Genomic DNA, 18,250 nt, shown 5'->3' on the forward strand with positions numbered 1-18,250 from the left:
CAACACACTTGAAGAAATTAAATCAATCCCCAATAACTGTTGAATGTTAATTACTAAAGGAAAGCATCTCTCCTATGACATTCGTGATTGTGACTCTGTTAACTGGCTGTCCTTTAGCTCTAGGTTCAAGTCTGAGATAAACTTCTTACTACCCTGACCAAGTACCTGCAAGTTCTGAGAGATATGTGACCTTTCTTTGAGAGTTATACTATCCTTGTACCTGACTTGGGTCACACAATGAGCTCAGAACTCCAACTGGATCTGATAGGCCTCTGGTATCACTATGACAACTGGGTGACAATGTAAATATTTTACACTCATCAGTGTTTGGCTGTGCACCCGTGAAGGACCCATGGGCCACTATACTCTGCAGAGTCAGCCCAGCCAGACTGTTTCTGCCCTGGGTCCCACCAGTCACATTTTGAGAAGGACCTTGATAAGTTGCAGCGCAACCTGTGAAAGGTGACCAGGATGGAAGGGCTCTGGAAACCCTATTATAATGTTATGTGTGCAGTCAAGCTCAGTTGCTTCAGTCATGTCTGACTCTTTGCCATCCTATGGACTGTAGCCCACCAGGCTCCTCTGTCCATAAGATTATCCCGGCAAGAATGCTGGAGTGGGTTGCTATCTCCTCCTCCAGAGGATGTTCCTGACCCAAGGATCAAACCCGTATCTCCTTCAGCTCCTGCATTGGCAGGTGGATTCTTTACCAGTGAGCCATCTGGGGAGCCCATTATAATGTTATACTGTTTTATCAATAGCTGTTGAAGAAAATAGAAATGTTTAACCTAAAAGAAACAGAAGACTATGCTAGTGAGTATGATCATGTGGTGAGAGTACTAGTCATTTTTCATTATTTATTGAGATCCTACTTTGGAGCAAACATGGTCCAAATCAAGAACTGATGTGTGTGCATTTATGGGAGCAGAACTTGATTCAGATAAGGAAGAGCCTTCTAACTGGGTGGTCCATCAGGGAAGTGGCAGCCTTGTGAAGTGGCCTTGTGCCCATCCATGCATCTCCTTTCACTCTGGGGAGCTGGGCTGGACACTCGGGGAGCTACTGTGAGATCCTCCTCTTTTCTCAGCCCCACAGCCCGGAGCCTCTGCTCAGCTCACTGCTTCTTCTTCCTCATCCCACTAAGTGCTCCAGAGCAAAGGTAATGCGACATCTGGGACCAAAAGTACTGCTTTACTCACTCTGGAAAGGAAAAGATGGGAAGAGCTGATTCATTGGAAAAGACCCTGATACTGGGAAAGATTGAGAGTGGGAGGAGAAGTGGGTGGCAGAGAATGAAATGGTTGGATGGCATCACTGAGTCAGTGGACATGAGTTTGAGTAAACTCCGGGAGACAGGGAAGGACAGGGAGTCATGGTATGCTGCAGAATATGGGGTCGCAAAGAGTCGGACACAACTTAGCAACTGAACAACAGGAGAAAATGGCTTTGAAAAGGAAGAGTGTTTTCATCATCACCCCCTTCCCCACATCCAGGAGTAGAGAGAGGTGAGTGAGCTACACACTTTGCCCCCACTTGAAGCTTCATTCTCACTCCCAATCCTACCAGTGCTGAGTCCTTCAGGACTCAGTCCTTCAGTCCTTCAGGAAGCCCTGAGTGCTCACCACACCCTGTCCGAGCAGGTAACTGTAGTTGTGTACAAATTTTTTTCTATAAGCAGAGGAGTCAGTGGTCTTCCAAAGGCACCAAAGTGGCCTTATAAGCAACTGCTGAGGCAAGCAGATGCTTTTTTTTCTGGTGATGTCCTAAAACTGCCCCGCCTCTTGAAATGCAGAATTGGTCTCTGGGAAAGAAGAGGAGTGATTTCAGGTCAGTGACCCCTACAACCTTTTCCTGGTTCTATATTAAGGCCATGAGAGGCCAGCCATGGCTGGGAGCCTCCAAAGTGAAGGCACCAAAACAGCAGAGAACATGGCATCGTGGCCACACCTGGAGCCGGGCAGGGGCAGCTGCACGCACACCCAGGGCAGGGCTCGACAGTTTGGACTCAAACCTCAGGAGATTGGCAGCCCCTGGGAAGCTGCGGGGAGGAGAGCCATGGAGATGAGAGCTGAGGGCTGTCGTGTTGGGACTGTGGATGATCAGGGGGTAATCGTGTAATCCGAAATATAACAGCAGAAACGACTTCACGCAAACATCAGACACCTCGAACACTTAGCTGTTACTCTGTCCTATGTAACCTGGTTGTTATATCCTCTTTTTGCTTTTGCTTTAGCCACCACGTGGAAGAACTAGTCAGAATGTGAGAAGAACAGACATGGTCACAAGGCCCAGGGTTATCTCCATATCATCACTTGGTGACGGTGAGCTTGAACCCGTTCTCCAGTTCTCCAACCTTCACTCCTCAGCTTGTAAAAGGGGCTGGCGGTTTTGGTCCCTAGTTCTTCTGGACTTTAAAGTTCCATAGCTCATTCGAACAGATTTGTTAATAGAAAGACATAGGGCCCTGTCCTAACCTGCGACTTGTCTATAGTTTGGACTATTCGTACCAACCTGTCAGGAATATTTCTTTCGACTGGGCCGTATGAAAGGAAAGGACAGGGTGGGCTGCACAGGGGTGGGGGCTTGGCTGCATGTAGTTTTAGACCTCAGTGGACTTGTTAAAGTATAAAGTGCCAAAATGAGTTTGCAAAGGGTATGTATGTGTGTGTTTCATAGCTAAGTCATGTCTGACTCCCTGCAACCCTATGGACTGTAGCCCGCAGGCTCCTCTGTCCATGGGATTTCTCAGGCAAGCATACTGAAGTAGGTTGCCTTTTCCGTCTCCAAGAGATCTTCCTGATCCAGGAATTCAACCCTCATCTCCAGCATTGGCATGTGGCTTCTTTAATCCTGAGCCTTAGTTTCTCCACATCCAATTCACCCAATTTACATTTCTTAAGCTAGGAAGGCAGTAGAAGAGGAACGAGCATTTTAAAAGCACATTTCTACCTCCACCCCATCCTTTCCTTTTCTGTGTCCCTGCTCCCTTACTCAACCTTTTCTTCCCCTGACCATGAATCCAAAATATACATGGTCGCCAGGACAAAGTCACTAACAGGACCCATGTTCAAGTACTTGTCTATTCTGCAGAGGCCTGCCATAAATCTTGAGAATATAAGCCCAGCAAACATGGTTGAACCAAGCACCTTTCTCCCCTCTTGCTTGCTAACAGAGCCCTGTGTGTTAAGCCTGTCCACGTCCTCCCCGTCCTCCACAGACCGGTGCTCCCAGAAGCCTGGCCTCAGCCCACCCCCACCAGGGTCTCCGCCACTGGTTCACACGGTGGATCCCAGGCCAGCCACCGCGGTACTTCGAGTAGTCAGAAACACACCTTCTAGATCCACCTCAAACTTGCTGAAGGAAACCCTAGCGTTGGGGACTGGGCATCCTGTGTGGTAAGACACCCCACAGGCGATCTGCGGCACATGGAAGAATCACTGCTCTTAAGCCAATCTTGACCATTCTACTCTCTTCCCTTAGAAACAGGCAAGTGATCCCATTCTGGTCAGTTAAACCCGAGTGCTAGTCTGCTAGGGAAGCCTTTGAAAACAGCTACTTACCTCCTAAAAAGAAATATAAGGACATTCTTCTAGGGAGTCTGTGGGCTCTAACTGTTTTCTTAAAATACTAAAACATCATTTACATTTTTATTCTCATTCTTTCATAAATGTATACTGGTCTTCTCTAGGGGTTCCAGAAATGTCGATTCCACAACAGATTGAGTGCCAAAGCAGACATGAGAGCCCACTTGGTCTCTAATAAAAAACACATTACAGAGATTTGTTTAAAAAAAAAAAAGCAAATACATAAAAATAAAACAATGCCACTCTTTCCACAAGATTTTGTTGTTGTTGTTTTGGAAAACATAGTTGGTTTTTTCATAAAATATGTATGAATTTTATCAACATATAAAGATGTATTGTTAAGAACTAATACATGTTTTTTAAATTCCTATTTTAGTTTATATAAATGGTAAACATAGAGGTGGTTCAGTGGTAAAGACTCCACCTGCCAATGCAGGAGATGCAGGAGATGTGGGTTCGATCCCTGAGTCAGAAAGTTCCCCCTGGAGAAGGAAATGGCAACCCACTCCAGTGTTCTTGCCTGGAAACTCCCCTGGACAGAGGAGCCTAGCGGGCTACAATCCATGGGGTGGCAAGGAATCAGACACGATTGAGCAGCTGAGCACACACACACACACAGACATCGATAGCTCTAACCCATATTATCTTTTTTTAAAGCTCTTTGGAGTTCTTAATTCTTAAGAATGTAAAGGATAAATCCTGAGAAAGTCTGAGGGCGTCTCCGTGGGGCAAGGACACTGTGGCTGCTGCCACTGCTGCCATCTTGTGACCACGAGGATCAGGCACACGACCAGGAAGGCAGGGCAGCGAGTCTGTGCGGCCGCTTTGACCCTCTGAAGCCCCAGCCCTGCTATGTATTCTACAAACTTTCACCGTCTTTAAATGTCTTACTCTCTGAGATAGTAAATCCCCTTCTTGCATAAACAGTTTTTGGTTGAATTTCCTCTTACCAGCTGAAAAAATCTTCCCAACCATTGTAATTTACATTTAGCTCTGAGGACCTCAATGACCTTTTTTTAAAAAAAAAAAAAAAGTATTTTTATTTTATTTTTTGGCTGTGCTGGGTCTTTGTTATTGCATGTGGGCTTTCTCCGGTTGTGGTGAGCATGGGCTACTCTTCGTTGCAGTGTGTGGGTTTCTCATTGCGGTGGCTTCTCTTTTTGCAAAGCACAGGTTCTAGGGCATTCAGGCTTCAGTAGTTGCGGCTCCTGGGCTCTAGAGCACAAGCTCAGTAGTTGTCGCACACGGGCTTAGTTGCCCGAAGGCATGTGGGATCTTCCTGGACCAGGGATCAAACTGGAGTCCCTTGGATTCTTAACCACTGGACTGTCAGGGAAGTCTGACTGCAATGACCTTTACATCCATTTTGCTCATGTTTCCATAAACAGGATCAGTGACATTATTTACCAAACGAAGACCCTGAAGCCCCGAGACAGAACTTAGAAAAGAATAGAGAATAAAATGTGATAAAGCTGTCATTCAGGAAGTTAACAGAAATAATCAGCACTCTAAAAAAGCAGATGCCGAAGAGACAGCCAAATATCACAGTGAGAATATACGAGAACTCACACACATTTAGGAAAGCAAATCTCTTGATTAAGACTATGGATTTAAACCATTACAGTCTCTATTTTGTAAAAATAATAATTTTAATGCAAATGCTAGCCATTTTCAGTTTAGTTTAGTAAAAAGCTTAGATTTAAAATGGCAAATTTGCAGAATCAGAGACTGATTAAAGTGATGTTTAGCAATAAGACGGATGAATACAAATATCATCATGCCTATATAATTAAGCATTGCTCCAATGAGAATCACTTATTAGATACTTAATAACTTTTGTTATATAAAAAACTAGAGGACTTCCCTAGTAGTCCAGTGGTTAAGAGTCCACCTGCCAATGCAGGGGACATGGGTTCAACCCCTGATCCAGGAAGATTCCACATGCTATGGGGCTACTAAACCCACGTGCCCCAGCTTCAGAGCCTGGGCTCTAGAGTCCAGGCTCTGCAGCAAGAGAAGCCATGGTGACAAAAGGCCCCCTCACTGCAACTGGAAAGTAACCCCCACCCACCCCAAGTAGAGAAAGCCGGACGGAGCACAGCAGTGAAGACCCAGCACAACCAAAACAAAAAATAACCTCCAAAGCTCTGAAAGACTGAAGTATTCACTGTTTAAGCACAAGACTATAGAAGAGATTGAACTAGCAATCTTACATCGAACATTACATTGAAACAGGTAAGTGATCCCCATTGATTTTACTGCAGTAGCCTTACTCACACTTGCAAAATAATGCAAGAGTTTGGGATATTGTTGCAGAGATGGCTAGTTGTCCACCAAAAGCCTTATCACGTGATAGGGCCGCAACCAGGAAGTCTCTTCCCAACCAGGGACAACATTTCCCAGAACCCCGTTCTGCCTAAGTGGGGCCATATGCCTGATGCTCACCAGTAGAATGTGAGAAGTAAACATGTGTCACTTCAGGCCAAGGCAGTTAAGAAATGGGTGTGTTTCTCCATCCTGTCTCTTCCCCTGGATGCCAGCTCAACACAAAGAATGTGAGGCCCCAGGGAACAAAGCCACCAGATGGAAAGGGCCTGGATTTCTGAATCACTTATGATGGAGACTTGATTGCCAAGAGAAATACCTACATGGGACTGCTAAAGGAGTACAAAATAAATTTAATTTTTTAAAGCCTTTAAATACTACAGTTAATGTTAACATTACCTTCCCTGGTGGCTCAGTGGTAAAGAATCCTCTTGCCAATGCTTACTCCTTGGAAGGAAAGTTATGACCAACCTAGATAGCATATTCAAAAGCAGAGACATTACTTTGCCAACAAAGGTCCGTCTAGTCAAGGCTATGGTTTTTCCTGTGGTCATGTATGGATGTGAGAGTTGGACTGTGAAGAAGGTTGAGTGCCGAAGAATTGATGCTTTTGAACTGTGGTGTTGGAGAAGACTCTTGAGAGTCCCTTGGACTGCAAGGAGATCCAACCAGTCCATTCTGAAGGAGATCAGCCCTGGGATTTCTTTGGAAGGAATGATGCTAAAGCTGAAACTCCAGTACTTTGGCCACCTCATGCAAAGAGTTGACTCATTGGAAAAGACTCTGATGCTGGGAGGGATTGGGGGCAGGAGGAGAAGAGGACGACAGAGGATGAGATGGCTGGATGGCATCACTGACTCGATGGACATGAGTCTGGGTGAACTCTGGGAGTTGGTGATGGACAGGGAGGCCTGGCGTGCTGCAGTTTATGGGGTCGCAAAGAGTCGGACACAACTGAGCGACTGAACTGAAGTGAACCCTACAGGAAGTCGTCAGCTTCTGGTGTTGTGGCCTTGCAACCCTAAACACATACAGTGATAATAATGAATATCAATTGGCATGACAATAAGAAAGATATTTGTTTTTGATATTAGTTTTAAGAAAAACTTATATCTTTTTTCTTTTTTTGACCATTTCGCACAACTTGCGGGATCTCAGTTCTCTCATCAGGGATTGAACTCAGTCCAGGGGCACTGAAAGCCCAGAATCCTAATCACTAGGCCACAGGGAACTCCTGGAAAAACTTAAGTCTTATAGGAACATTTTTAGAGATTAGAGAGAACATATGCATTGACATTTCTCTAAAGAAGAATTCTAAATATTATTTGTCTTAATAAGGTTGAAAGATGGAATAGAAAGTTGGTTTGGAGAAATAAGACAACACAAAGTCCACAGAAGGGATAGTTTACCTGGAAATTTTTCTATTGAAAAATATATCTATTTGTTATATATATGAATATAATAAATATATTGTATATTAAATATGATCATTATAATAACTATTCTATATATTTTTGTGTTACATGGTACATACTTTCTGCTAACCTTCTAGCATCTCCTGAAGAAAAGAAGAGATGCTATGGAAAGTAGACTTGTTGCTTAGCAACCTGAAATCATGACATATCCTCTTTCATTGACTTGATTTTAAATGAGGCTCTTCAAGGGCAACTATGAGATAAATGAAAAAATGTGAGAACTCGCAATGCTAGTACCATGCAATGAGCTTTAGGAACAAAGCTAGGTATGTTGCCACATATTAGGATGTTGAGATTACTTTAGAAAATATTAATTTTACCCTGGAACACTCTCTCTTTTCCCTGTAGTGATCACTCTTATTTAAAAAGTCTCTTGATAAAGTGGTAACTATCTGAAGAGTTGAATATGTTAATTAGCTTGAATGAATTCATTATTTCACAATATATAGGTTTATCAAATCATCATATTGTACACCAAAAATGTATATATATACAACTCTTAACTGTCAAATGTACCTCAGTAAAAACAAAAATATCTTACTTCTAAAGACAACATAGGTTAAGAACAAGTCAAAATAAAATAGGAAAAATATTTTGAATTTAATAAAAATTAAAACACAGCTACAAAAAATAGCCCTTGCTGATGAAGGTGTACCTTTCCAGAGTGTGTGTGGGGGGGGCTCTTTTTTTTTTTTAATAGTAAAGGGAGTGTGGAAACTTAAGGGTAAATTTAGGTCTGAGGCCAAGAAAGCCTTTGTAAAGCTTTCTGTACAGTGGTCTTAAAAGAAGGAAAAGATAGATAGATAGATACTGTTTGTAATCTCCAAATGTGGAATGTTATTAAAATAGGAAATTATGCTTTTTTGCCAATACAAGATAATTGCATTATTTCTCTGGTAGAAATTGTCTGAAATCCAAATCTACTTCATTTATTCCAACGTACTGCTTCTAAGGAAAAAAAAAATAATATAGTTTGTAACAGCATTTTCTTTCATTTAACATGACACAGGGAGCAAGGAAGAACAAATTCTAGGAAACGAAAATCTGCATCCCCAAAGCAGAGAGAAAAGCACATCTATGCTTTTAAAACTCTTGGTGAGGGCTCCTCCTGCTGGAATAACTTATTCAGTATCATGATAGCCAACTCCTGGTCAAGATTCAAATTTTTAACAATTGTAATACAGTGTTGCATGGTCAAAAAGTCACAAATTCCTTTTTTGTGGCAAGGATGGCAGGGAGAAAGATTTCGCATTAAGTGCTGATTTATTAATAAAAGGTCCCTGTCACATCTCCCGTTTACCCTATAATTGATGTTTACATTGAGAGTTTGGTTAACATTTACAGAGGACTTTTGACCTGCCTGGTGGTATTCTAGGTACTTAAATATAGCTATTCATTTCACTCTCACAACTGTATGAGGGAGGGCTCCTGTCATCTTCATTTCATGTGTGAGGAAACTGCAAGGCATGCAGGAATGGATCTATTTCCTAGGTAATTTACATTTTTCATGTTATTGGAAATGGCATTCCTAAAATTTCATTTTTCAACTTTTCATTTCTAGTATGTAGGAAAAAAATGGTTTTTGCTTATTCATCTAGCATCCTATGACTGCTTATTTATTAGTTGTCTTTTTTAAATATCTCACAAAGTTTTCAACATACATAATCATGTTGTTTGTGAATACAACAGTTTTACTTATTCCTTTACAGTCTGCATGCCTATGATTTCTTTTCCTTGAAAATTGCTTCAGCTAAAATTTCCAGTATAATGTTGGGTAGGAATGGTAAAGGGGCTTCCCTAGTGGCTCAGTGGTAAAGAATCTGCCTGCAATGCAGGAGATGGGGGTTTGATCTCTGGGTGGGGAAGAGCCCCTAAAGAAGGAAGTGGCAACCCACTCCAGTGTTCTAGCCCTGGTGGGCTACAGTTCATGGGGTTTCAAAAGAGTCAGACACAAACGACTAAAAGCAACAAGGAATGGTATAAGTGGATATTGTTGCTTGTTCCTAGTTTTAGGGTGGAAGTATTCAGTCTTTGCTATTATATGTAAATTGTAGTTATTTCAATAGATGCATTTATCATATTGAGGATGTTCCCATATTTTCCTAGTTTGTGGAGAGTTTTATGATGAATGAGTGTTAAGTTTTATTAAATACCTTTTTGCATTTATTTAGTGGTCATGTGGTTTTTCTTCTGTATTCTGTTAATGCCGTGAGTTATAAATTACACTGACTTATTTTCATTTTTCTTAGTTCCCCAACCAGGGATCGAAGCTGGGTCCCAGCAAGGAAAGCACAGAGTCCTAACCACTGGACCGCCAGGGAATTCCCAACACTGATTGATTTTCAAGTATTGTTCAATTGGTCATGATGTATTATTCTTGTTATATATTATTGGTGTTCAGTTGCTGAGTCATATCTGATTCTTTGCAACCCCATGGACTGCAGCATGCCAGACTTCCCTGTTCATCACCAACTTCCGGAGCTTGCTCAAACTCATGTCCATCGAGTTGGTGATGCCATCCAATCATCTCATCCTCTGTCGTCCCCTTCTCCTCCTGCCTTCAATCTTTCCCAGTATCAGAGTCTTTTCAAATGAGTCAGTTCTTCGCATCAGGTGACCAAAGAATTGCAGTTTCAACTTCAGCATCAGTCCTTCCAATGAATATTCAGGACTGATTTCCTTTAGGATGGACTGGTTGGATCTTCTTGCAGTCCTAAGGACTCTCAAGAGTTTTCTCCGACACCAGAGTTCAAAAGCATCGATTCTTTGGCACTCAGCTTTCTTTACAGTCCAACTCTCAAATCCATATAAGACTACTGGAAAAACCATAGCTTTGACTAGATGGACCTTTGTCAGTAAAGTAATGTCTCTGCTTTTTAATATGCTGTCTAGGTTGGTTATAGCTTTTCTTCCAAGGAGCAAACACCTTTTAATCTCATGGCTACAGTCACCATCTGCAGTTATTTTGGAGTCCCCCAAAATAAAGTCTGTCACTGTATCAATTGTTTCCCCATCTGTTTGCCATGAAGTGATCAGACTGGATGCCATGATCTTAGTTTTCTGAATGTTGTTTTAAGCCAACTTTTTCACTCTCCTCTTTCACTTTCATCAAGAGGCTCTTTAGTTCATCTTCACTTTCTGCCATAAGTGTGGTGTCATCTGCATATCTGAGGTTATTGATATTTTTCTCCTGGAAATCTTGATTCCAGCTTGTACTTCATCCAGCCTGGCATTTTGCATGATGTACTCTGCATATAAGTTAAATAAGCAGGATGACAATACACAGCCTTTTCCTATTTGGAACCAGTCTTGTTCCATGTCCAGTTCTAACTGTTGGTTCTTGATCTACATACAGATTTCTCAGGAGGCAGGTCAGGTGGTCTGGTATTTCCATCTCTTGAAGTTTGTTGTGATCCACACAGTCAAAGGCTTTGGCATAGCCAATAAAGCAGAAATAGATGCTTTTCTGGAACTTTCTTGCTTTTTTGATGATCCAACGGATGTTGGCAATTTGATCTCTGATTCCTCTGCCTTTTCTAAATTCTCCTTGAACATCTGGAAGTGCACAGTTCGAGTACTGTTGAAGCCTGGCTTGGAGAATTTTGAGCATTACTTTACTAGAGTGTGAGATGAGTGCAATGGTATGGTAGTTTGAACATTATTGGTGTTATATGTATATATTTCTTTTATACATATATCCTTTATATATGGTGGTGGGTTTGTCATGTCTGACTCTAGGAACCCCATGGACTGTACCCACCAGGCTCCTCTCTCCATGAGATTTTCCAGGTAAGAATACTGGAGTTAATTGTCATTTCCTTCTCCAGGAGATTGTCCCGTCCCAGGGATGGAACCCGAGTCTCCTGTATTGCAGGTGGATTCTTTACCACTGAGTCACCTGGAAAGCCCCCATCCTTTATATATATATATATACACACACACACAGACACATGTATCCTCCTCCCTGAGCTGCAGATCTGTGTGCTGTAAGTTAAATAGCAGCCTGCTGCTTGCCTTGGGGCTGCTGGAGGGCCCTCTCTTTCCTTAAGTCCTGTTCCTGGGTCTCTGTGTTTGGAAGGTTCCTTTCACCCTGCTGTCCTGGCCCAGTTTTTCAGAAGGCCACTGCACTCACCTGAAGATGACCAGAGGGCTTGCTTTCTGCCCTCCTGCCTGCCCCCAGCCTTTGGAGGGTCACAAGAGTGTACCGTGTGCAGGCCCAGACGCTTCAGCAGGATCTTTCTCAGTTTCCTGCCTTGCCCCCAGCCTCCAGCTTCTTGCCCTCGGGCACTTTGGTGAAGACCTGTAGATGGGCACAGACTTGATGGGTGACTGGAGTTCAGTCCATCGTGCCAGTCCACACATGGCCATTAAAGTTTGTTCAAACTTGGGCTGATTTCTCCATCTATGGCAGGTTCCTCCTGCTCTGGTCACTATGCAGAGTGAAAGTGGTCATAGGTCTCTTCTGTCCTCAGAAGTGCGCATCATTTCCTGGAATTTAGTTCCTTTAGGTTTCTTTCTGACCTCAGCTGCCTAATGAGTTTATAAAACACATGATTTTTATTTTTTTTAACTTTAGCTCCCTTCTCCTCATTGTTAAGAGTGATGTTGTCTCACAACTTTTACTAAACAGAACTAGAAGTTAACATATGTTTCTAATCTTGAAATTTTGCTTGATCTTTAAAGTCTTTGTGACCCTATAGACTGTAGCTCTCCAGGCTCCTCTGTCCTTGGGATTCTCCAGGCAAGAATACCAGAGTGGGTTGCCATTTCCTTCTCCAGGGGATCTTCCCAACCCAGGGATCAAATGCAAGTATCCCACATTGCAGACAAATTCTTTACCATCTGAGCCACCAGGGAAGCCCATGATACATATAAATTTTTATTTCTCATTAATACATATATATGTGTGTATATATATGTATATATATATATATATATATATATATATATAAAACATACAATGTTTAGATGAAAACTTTGCCCAGGAAAGAATCTTCTGTTAAAATACAAGTAGTCCATGGTCCTACCTCCTTATCCAAACTTTCCACATCATTAGACACCACTGGAGGAGCAAAGGGATGTACCCACTGGAGCAGAGGAATAAAAATGAGGCCAAGGTCCAGGGACCCCTGTGTGTGGAGCCAATGATACCACAAGAGAAGTGAGGTGAGGGAAGCAAGCTGTAGCTTGTTGTGTTATTGTCTAAGACTCTGATTGCTCCATAAACTCCTATCTCTGTATGCCACTCCCCGATTGAGAATACAGGATCCAACTTGCCAGCAACACCTTTGGTTCTATGCCCTGAACTGGTGTTATTCCACGTTGATTTGTTCTCTTTTGTGGCTAAATGTTAAATGTATACTGTAAATCTTCCATCTCTCCTGCTTTTTTTTGTTAAAATATGTTGATGGTTATTTCCTATCTGTCTCCATCTTTACAGCTCACGTTACTTACTATTCCCATTGACAACAATAATTTATCAAATCTTTGTTTTTGCTCAATATGAAAGGATTAAAAATAGAAATGAACAGTTTAAAAAGACACCTAGTTTTCAGCCAATATGAGAGACAATATTATAAAATGCATGCATGCTCAGTTGCGTCTGACTCTTTGCAACCCCATGGACTGTAGCCAGCCAGGCTCTTCTGTCTGCCGGGGTCCAGCCCTGGCTGATCCAGGGTCTTCGAAGGAGAGACGGCTAGGCGGCCTATTCAAATGTTAATTAGATATAATAAAGAGGAATAGAATGAGGATAGCTCAGTAGGAAAATTCAGTGGAGAAAAGAAGCTGAGTGGCTTGGTTTACGCAGAAAATCAATATAACCCGTGACACCAGGTTAGCTCTGACCACGGAGGCCGCAGGCGCCCTCTCGAATAGCGGAAGGTGCCCCACCTTAGACACCTTCTCGAGTGGGTCTTAGAAGCCCAGGCAAATAAATGGTCGCAGAGGACATCCACGCTCCAGATGGACACTCAGCTAGAAGTTAAAGGGAAGAATGACATGGGGAGACCAAGCGTTGGTGAGCAAGGCCCATAGCTTTATTTTCAACAGGGGCTTTTATACCCTAAGTTACACATAGAGGACAATAGGGGATGCAAAATCAGCAGTCTTTGATGCTTATCAAAAACCAGGGTTTCTTTCCTGCAGATTTATCGTATACAAATGGTTTAGGTGATTTACATCATCTTCTGGCCAGAGGCCTATTAACATTTTATGACTCTTGACAAGGACTTATCAACAAAGACTTATTTTCTCTAAGAGTAATTATTTTAAGGTTTGGCGCCATCCTCCGAAGATAAGATTACGTTCCTATAGGGTGGATGTGTAATGGGTTTACAAAGGAAAGAATTTACTACCTTAAGGGTCTAAAGTTACTAACACCAGGCCACTACTTATTTTTTCTACATACCAACTATATTAATTAATGCACATTCAAGGATACAATTCAAGGGATGTGAAAACTTGGCAACAAACATTGGCTCATCAATGAAATCTCTTACTAGTTTTATTCTGACAGTTTCTAATTCTCTGAGAGGCTCTAAGCTATTTGAATATCTTAAGCTTCCCGTGCCTCTGGAGGCTGGGAGACTGTAAACAATCGTATGCATAGCTGTAGGTGTCCGGGTAAACTTGTCAGGCGAGTTAGAGAGCCATCTGAGGGGTTTGGATTTAAACACTCCTAATTGCCCAGGAACTTTATTAATTGGAGCTGTAAGTTAACTCTTTGACAGAGAGAGTGAGATGGTGGTGGGGGACAGCCCCCAGTAAAGTCAGAGGTGAGAGCACAAAGCAATAAAGTAGGCAGACTCTGGTTTTTTGGGGGGTAGATGCTCGAGAATATCCGGGGGCACTCCCGAGGCTCGATCCCGCCTTTGCGTATGCCGAGCCCCCTTCCTCATGACCTTTGTCACGAGTGGAATGTCTCTCGCCGGCTCCCAGCATCTGTCCACGGAATTTTCCAGGCAAGAATACTGGAGTAGGTTGCTATTGCCTACTCCAGGGGATTGAACCTGCTGTCTCCTGCATTGGCAGGTGGATTCTTTACCATTGCGGCACCTGGCAGGCCCTTATTATAAAATAAGTTCATCCAAATGTATCGGAAAAACATTAAGATCCTGGAAGATAAATAAGGCAAAGGACATGTGAGATAATTAGTAAGAGAGAATAGTGAAAGCTGTAGCTACCTCCTATACAAATGTCCAAATTTCTATCACAACCCTATTTTTTTTTCCCCTGCTACTTGCATGGACTCAACTTCTACACTCTAAAATCAAACAATGCTCTTCCTTGACCCTTCTTCTCTTGCTTGTCTTGGTGAATGGGTTGATCAATCCCCTCTCTCTCCTCCCAAACACCACCACTTACTAGCTCCTGTCAACTCAACCTGCTAGATACCTTTGTTTTTCTATTTTCCATCTTTATTGCAACCTCAGTAGTTGAGACCCCCCTCATTTTTCACCTGGTTATGTTGAGACAACTTCTTACCCAGATTTCTGCCTTTGGCCCACCCCCACTCCAGTTCAAACTCCTGCCAACTCTTCCCTTGACCCTTCTAATAGATATCAGAGATTCATTTATCAGACTAAATGAAGACAAATCATGAAATTATTTTGCTTAAAACTTTTCTGTGGCTTCTCATTGACTCTGTGATGAAATTCAGATACCCCATCAGAAAACTACCAAGTTCTATGGGATCTGCTCTCCTGCAGATCGAACCCATGTCCCCTGCATTGGCGGTTGGAATCCATCCACTGTACCACCAGGGACATCCTCCCTTCCTCTTTCACATGGCATGTTACAAATACTTAGGTTTATGACACTTATCATGTTGACATCTCTTTCCTGCCCTGGAATCTGTGCACTGGGGCCACAAGGACTTTGTGTTTATCTCCCCAAACCCTAACCCATATCTAACACAGTTGAATAATGAAATGAAGATGTTCTGGTCAGTGTACTGTGGAACTGGTACACTTAGACATTGCTGATGGACTTTCAGTTGTTGCCATCATTTTGTTGTTGTTCAGTCACTCAGTTGTGTCCAACTCTTTGTGACCCCATGGACTGCAGCATGCCAGGCTTCCCTATCCTTTATTATCTCCTGGAGTTTGCTCAAACTCATGTGCCAATTTTAGAAACATGTATCAAGGACCATAAAATTTTGATATTAAGTCAGTGAATCTATATGTAGGAATGTTTCTTAAGGAAATAATCCCAAATCCTCTGTACAAGTTATTCATCATTGTATTACTCAGATAATCAAAATACTGGAAACCACCTAAATTCTAGCAGTAGGAAAATAGCTGAGTAAAAACGGCTAAGTAAATGACATGATATTAAGACAAAGTGCAGTCATCAAAATTTGTGATTTTTTAAGTCAACACTGGGCAACATAGAAAATTGCATATATCACACCACCACCAGATACTACAGTCACCCTAGGACCTAGCTAAGACTAGGTCTGCTTCTGGGATTGCCTACAACAAGCAGAACTAGCAACTTGAGTAACCTAAGCCCAGAATTAAATCCTTTAAAGGGTGATGAAAGTTGGAAGCCAGAGAAACCAGGCACAGTTGTTAAGTTCAAAAAGAACAACTCTATCTTGAAACAGAGGATCAGTGGTTGCAAAGAAGGCAGGGTGGGTAAAACTGGAAGGAGAGTTTGGGTACTTGCTGTGAAGGCTGTTGGTTTTCTGAGACCCCAAAGTTGAAATGACTAAAAGCACAGGGCCAAGGAAAAAGAAATGAAGTAAGGTAATACATACATAAGGGAAAATGGATCCATACTCCATCCTCTGGACTCAAGGCAGGGAGGCAATGACTCTGCACTGCACCCTTTAAAGAATGTAGAGTACATGGTGAGCTGGGTTCTGAATTGAGCCAAGTGGTGATTCTCTCCAGGTCTGCAGGTCTTATGAGGCATGGGCTATTGGGGAGCAAGCATGTTGGCAACCAGGAGGTGTATGTGTGTGTCACAAGGTGGGACGGGAGCCTAAGTTGTTGACTGCCTGGAATGTTTCACTGGGCCAGAGGACATCCACGGAACTGTAGAACACACCAGAGATTTGCCCGAAATACACCAAAATTCTGATTTTGGGGTGAGGATCGTGAGGTGGTGGCTAATAGTTTAAAATTTTTTCTGTAATATAAAGCTTTTAAAAGGACAAAGTTAACATTTAAAAATAAGAAGTGGACATGTGATGATTCTGACGCAATAATAACAGGCTGAGTCCTGTCACAAAGTAGTGTAAGATCAGCAAATGAAGCAGTTTACCTGACTGGCATAGCCCAAGGGGACTTGTGATCTGTGGACAGCAGCCAGCCACCCCGCCATCCTGTCACCTCGCCAATTCTTTTCTGTGCTGTGGGTTTCCAGGTCACTGCTCCCTGTGACATCCAGCCGAAAGGGTGAGCAAGGGCTAAAGTCCTGTGTTAGGACAGGTGTCTTTTTCTTCAGACAAAGGCCTTGACCAGTAGCAAAGCCAGTATCTGTCACCTTTTTCTGAGCCCCAGAAAGCCACTGGACAGGGCAGGTCTGTGCTTCCCATCTGTGAAGTGGAAATAATCCCATGTCAGAATTTGTAATTTTTCTAAGCTAACAGAACCTTGACCCTATTTCCCCTGTCTGGACTGGGTGGTATTACGAAGCTTCTTCATGGAATGCCAGAGCCATCTCACGGTCTTTAACCCCCATGTTTCTCCTGGGAATTGGGAGAGTGGGGGTCACAACTTGAAAGGCATTAGGGTGAATAACAGCCTCAGAATGACTGCTGGGAAGACCCTCATCTCATCTCTCAATCGGCTACCCCTCTGGCTCTCCAAGCCCTGAATCCTCTCTCGCTGGCCCCAGGGTGGTTCCTCCACAGTTCTTCGTCTTTAACGAGCGCTAAGAATCATCTGGGAAATTCGTTAACATGTGACTCTGATTCAGCAAGTTTGGAAATAGGTTCCCGGGTGAAGTCAATGCTGCCAGTCTGTGTACCACCTGGTTCATCAGGGCTCCAGGGCCTTCCAGACCCCTATGACAAAGGCTGGAAAGGAATGGGGGTGCCCCCCCAAAGCCGGTTACTGGAGGAAGAGGGTACTTCCCCCACGGACCCTGTGCTTTCAGAGCGGACTGTGGACTCTTGTCTGGGCCATCCTAGAACACTAGAGGAGCAGTCAGCCAAGCCTGGCTTTCCAGGGAGGAAGAGGTCTCTGTGGTGGTGATTCTGAGGCTTCAGACTTCACAACGAGGGAAGAGGGTGCAGAAGCAGAGGGAGAGAGAAAGTATCAGCTTATCAAATTGAGGTCATGGGGTGGGGGGCAGGCTTTGGAAGTGCTGAGCATTCCTAAGAGGGGGTACTTGCCTGGAGAGCACAAGAGGGCAAAGGACCAGACATTCCCTGTCCTTGAAGAGTAACTATTTTAAAATAACCCTACTGCCTAAGTTCTTGTGCATTTGGAAGCCCTTCTATAGGGAAGGCCTTCCAACCTGGCAATGCATGCATCTCAAGATCGCTGTTAGTCTCCCAAGGTGATAGAAATAAAAATGAAAATAAACAAATGGGACCTAATGAAACTTACAAGATTTTGCACAGCAAAGAAAACCATAAAAAAAAAAAAAAGACAACGTAAAGAATGGAAGAAAGCATTTGCAAATGATGCAACAGGCAAGGGCTTAATCTCCAAAATATATAAACAGCACACACAACTCAACAAGAACAAAAAACAACCTAATCAAAAAGTGGCAGAAGACCTTAATAGACATTTCTCCAAACAAGACATGCCAATGGCCAGGAAACACATGAAAAGATGCTCAACATCACTAATTATGAGACAAATGTAAATCAAAACTATAGTGAGGTACCACCTCACACCAGTCAGAATG

General features: G+C 42.9%; 1 protein-coding gene across 1 annotated transcript in view; it reads right to left on the minus strand.

The window, feature by feature from the left end:
• Positions 1-16,929, minus strand: part of TULP4 (TUB like protein 4) — a 223,062-nt gene extending 206,133 nt beyond the window's left edge. Inside the window, exon 1 of the mRNA XM_044924040.1 lies at positions 16,655-16,929. The gene's annotated coding sequence lies outside the window, so the exon portion shown is untranslated. The remainder of the gene's footprint in view (positions 1-16,654) is intronic.
• Between the last annotated feature and the right edge of the window lie 1,321 nt (positions 16,930-18,250).

Source organism: Bubalus bubalis, chromosome 10, assembly GCF_019923935.1.
Source record: "Bubalus bubalis isolate 160015118507 breed Murrah chromosome 10, NDDB_SH_1, whole genome shotgun sequence".
In the NCBI taxonomy this organism is placed as follows: Eukaryota; Metazoa; Chordata; class Mammalia; order Artiodactyla; family Bovidae; genus Bubalus; species Bubalus bubalis.